Genomic DNA, 4,829 nt, shown 5'->3' with positions numbered 1-4,829 from the left:
CTGGTTTTTAAAGAGGCTGTTGTTCACAAGCTCCGCCTATAGAATGTTTTGTTTTCCTCAGAGAGAAAAAAGCACACGGAAAATGAGTATGCCTGGAAGTAAGACTTCTTGCTTCCTCAGTGGAAAACACTAACAGGACTTGGGAAGAATGAGGGGCTGGGGAGGAACGAATGGGTGTGTACAAGGTGTGTTGGAACAGAGTCAAACTTCTTTGTGTTCTCTTTGGCAGTGGTTTCATCCTGTTGCCTCTGAAGTATGAAATTCGAAACCACAACCAGAGTTTCCCAGTGTTTAAAACCTCTAACAAAACTTTATTTTTTCAAGGAATACTTTTTAATAATGTCAAGGCCGATTGTTTAAAACAGACTTAACTTTAATAAGAAAAAAAAAGTAAAAGATCTATCTTGAGAACCTTGGCTGGATATTTGTATTTTACTTGTTTTTACATTTCTGGAACTGCTTAAAATAAAGAAAAACACAAAGGATAAAACAACAAACACCTTTATTCCTATCATCAGAATTAAAACCTTTAACATTCGGTCATATTGCTTCCCATCTGTTTTTTTTTTTTGGTATCTGTTTTCAAGAAATAAACTATCACAGTTTGCCATTCCCTCATCCCCAGTCTGGCTCTCCACACAGGTAAACTACATTGTGAGTTTGGTATCCTTCTAGCCCATTTGGTATCTTTCTAGCCCATTTTTAAAATATTTTTTATTTAGTGTGTTTTTTAAAAATCTGCTTAAATTTTATACTGAACATATACTCTGTATTATCCCTTTTTTCTATTCAATATTTTTTTTTAGTCATTCCATGTTGATACAGGTGATTCTTACCTGATCTCCCCAGTAGTCAGCCATGGGGAAAGCAGCATATCCTCTGTTCTTTTTCTAGAGCTTATGCTCTGTTACTCTCAGATTCCCTCTTGATTCTCAATAATTGCTTTTGGAAGCAGAAACTTCCTCAAAGCACAGGTTGTTCTTGTGCTACTATATGTCCTAGTTATTTTTAAGGTAAAATCAATGCTTCTAATTGACAGGGGAAGAGTCACATAAGGAAGTGCAGAAAAACACAACAATTAATATCTCTGTGTTAACTATTTAATTAATTCAGTTCAGTTCAGTTCAGTTCAGTTCAGTTGCTCAGTCATGTCCGACTCTCCGCGACCCCATGAATCACAGCACGCCAGGCCTCCCTGTCCATCACCAACTCCCGGAGTACACTCAAACTCATGTCCACAGAGTCGGTGATGCCATCCAGCCATCTCATTCTCTGTCGTCCCCTTCTCCTCCCGCCCCCAACCTTTCCCAGCATCAGAGTCTTTTCCAGTGAGTCAACTCGTCGCATGAGGTGGCCAAAGTATTGCAGTTTCAGCTTTAGCATCAGTCCCTCCAATGAACATCCAGGATTGATCTCCTTTAGAATGGACTGGTTGGATCTCCTTGCAGTATAAGGGACTCTCAAGAGTCTTCGCCAATACCACAGTTCAAAAGCATCGATTCTTTGGCGATCAGCTTTCTTCACAGGCCAACTCTCACATCCATACATGACCACGGGAAAAACCATAGCCTTGACTAGACGGACCTTTGTTGGCAAAGTAATGTCTCTGCTTTTTAATATACTATATACATATTTGTTTAAGTTTTATTTACCTTGTTTAATAGGCAGTGATGGTATCAAAAATCTTTCTCTTCATCAGATGTTTGATCCCCTTGTAAATCTTTGGGTTTTTGAGCTTGAACATGGAGCTCGACTCCATCAGTAACATGATTTTCCTGTGGTAGTGTGTTGTGAAGCTCTTCTTCTGAAGAAAATTGAATGCAATCCATACCTCTGTGAAAGTCGATCTCTTTGTCAAAGGGTACAGTGCACTTTCCCACGTGGCCAAACTGTACAAAGTATCCTCTCAGCTCACTCAAGTGGTCTAGGGAATTTTTCTGACAAATGCAATGGACTGGCTGATGTTCGATGTCTGTGGGCAGCTCCATAGCTCCCCTCACTGCCCAGGACACCATCTTTAGGTTAATATACATTTATTTTCAAGTACCTTTAAGACAGTATTATTGGATTGGGGGGTATCAATTATTCAGGCTATTTTTACAGAACTTGACATTCTCATAAGTTCTGTATTTCTTGTCCTCCACAGGAATTATCTTTTATGGGAGATTTCCCGTGGTGGGGGCTGGGTTTTGGGTGGTTGCCTCTACTAGGCCACATGGGGTGTATAGTCCCCAGACAAGGTCTTATTTTACTCTAGGCTTAGGACTCTTAACTCATGAAGATATTGAGAATTTGGGCTTATCTCCGGCTTTTGGTACAGGCCTGGGACTCTGGACTTCCTCAGCTAACTCTGCTTCCACCCATGGTTGGGGTGAATGTGTGAATACATCCCTTACTATACATCCCGTCATTTCCACTCCTAGGTATTGACCTAAAAGGAGTGAAAACATATGTTCACACAAGACTTGTGTACAAATGTTCACAGGTGCATTATTCATAATAGTTCAAAACTGGAATGACTCAAATGTTCATCAACTGGTGAATAGATTTAAGAAATTGTAGAGATTATCCAGCCTCACGGTTGCATGAGACACTCGCTTTGTCTCTCTGCTTCAATTTCCAACCAGTAAAACATCTGTAACTGAACAAGGCTTCTTTTTTCCAGCACAACAGGATGCCAGAGAGTCCCACGCATCTGTACATCTAAAAGTGGATGGACTGAAGTACGTAGAGGAGGTAGAGCCGTGGGAACAGTGGAAGCAGTGTCTGCCATCCCAGACTCCCGGCTGCAAATGGCTAGGCCCATTGCCCCAGAAAAGCCAGTAGGGGCAGGGCAGGGGGCACACAGGTCTGTGGCCTCCCAGCTCCAGCGGTGCTCACAGCCACAGGGAGCTGGGCAGCAGCAGCAGTGGGGCCTCTAATCCTGTCCCTCCAGTCATGGAGGTGCCTGCAAGTCTAGATCCCTGCCTGCAGCTGTGGCACCCCTGAACTTCAACCCCCAGAGTGCCTGTGACACTGGCTCCCCCCTCCCCCATCCCCCTGCAGTGGTGAAGCCTACAACCCAGGAAACCCCAAACAAGGTTGAGGCACCAGTCATCCTGGAGCCCCAGGTGGCTTCTCTTGTTGCAGAACACAGGCTCTAGGGGGCTCGAAGCCTCAGCAGTTGCAGCTCACAGGCTTTAGAGCACAGTCTTAGTATTTGTGCACGTGGGTTTATGCATCCCCGTGGCATATGTGATCTTCCCGCACCAGGGATTGAACTCACGTCCCCTGCATTGGCAGGCAGATCCTTAACCACTGGTCCACCAGGGAAGTCCTTACCATTTTCCCTTAGGAAAGAATATGCAAACAAGAGAAGCCACTGCAATGAGAAGCCTGTTCTCCACAACTAGAGAGTAGCCCCCACTCACCACAACTAGAGAAAGTCTTTGCACAGCAATGAAGACCCAGCACAGCCAAAAAATAAATTAATAAATTAAAAATATTTTTTTCCAGCTCCGTCTTAAGGTATAACTAGCAAATAAAATTGTAAGATATTTAAAGCATACATTGTGATGATTTTGTATATGTGTACCTTGGGTAAGGATTGCAGCATGGAGTTAATTAACACATTCATCAACTCACATATTTACCTTTTTTGTATGAGGGCAGTGAAAAACTTCAGTCTACTTTCTTAAAAAATTTCAATTATACAATACAGAATTCTCAACAACAGGCACAATATTTCTCATGGATTCTCATACCTAGTCATCTCATAACTGACAGTCTATACCCTTTCACCAGCTTGTTTCCTGCATTCCCAGCTTCTGGCAACTACATTGCATTCTCTGTTTCTATGAGGTGAATCTTTTCCCCTTAGATTCCACATATAGGTGATACCATGTGGTATTTGTCTTTCTCTGTTTGACTTTATTTCATTTAGTAAAATGGTTTTTACATTCATCCATGTTATCACAAATGGCAGAATTTCCTTCTTTTTAAAGGTTGAATAACACTGGGAGGGATTGGGGACGGGAGGAGAAGGGGATGATGGAGAATGAGATGGCTGGATGGCATCACCGACTCGATGGACATGAGTTTGAGTGAACTCCAGGAGTTGGTGATGGACAGGGAGGCCTGGCGTGCTGTGATTCATGGGGTCGCAAAGAGTCAGACAAGACTGAGTGACTGAACTGAACTGAATGTTCCATTATATATATCTTTATCTATATCATCTATCTCATATTATCTCGTATCATCTATCTATATTATCTCTCATACAGATATATATATCTATAATATATTATAGATAATATATTATCTATTATCTTTATCTATTCATCTGTTGGTGAACACTTAGATTGTGACAATACCATGGTCGCTGTGAATAATGCTGTAATAAATATGGGAGTATGGATGTCTCGTCGAGACAGTGATTTCATTTCCTTTGACTATATACCCTGAAGTGAACTTACATATGTATACATAAGCGGGGATGTAGGGATCTTTTCAACACAGTGATTTTGCTTTCTTCAGAAAAGCCCAGAAGTGGAATTGCTGGATCATATGAATTGGAATTCAAGAATAAATCTTTTAGCAACCTGCATCTTTTCTCACTTCAAAAGGAATTGCAGCATCAGTAGTCTTCTCCTCCTCTGCAGGACAGAGGAACTGATCTCACCAACCACAAAGGCTTTTCGGGACTCTAAGAACAATGTAGAAAAGCTTGTCTGACCCTTGCTCAAGTAGCCTGATTTCTGAGTTGCACTGTGTTATTGCTCTTTGAGGGGACAGGGAAGAGAACTCTAGGGGTTTACACACCCTAGATATTCGTCAATTGACCTGGGAGT

General features: G+C 41.9%; 1 pseudogene; it reads right to left on the bottom strand.

Moving 5' to 3' along the window:
- Positions 1-1,676: 1,676 nt before the first annotated feature.
- LOC129551547 (SRA stem-loop-interacting RNA-binding protein, mitochondrial pseudogene) lies at positions 1,677-2,015 on the bottom strand (annotated as a pseudogene).
- Between the last annotated feature and the right edge of the window lie 2,814 nt (positions 2,016-4,829).

This window comes from Moschus berezovskii, chromosome 1, assembly GCF_049115385.1.
Source record: "Moschus berezovskii isolate FMDL1 chromosome 1, NW_MosBer_1.0, whole genome shotgun sequence".
In the NCBI taxonomy this organism is placed as follows: Eukaryota; Metazoa; Chordata; class Mammalia; order Artiodactyla; family Moschidae; genus Moschus; species Moschus berezovskii.
This window is presented reverse-complemented; position numbering and strand designations above follow the sequence as displayed.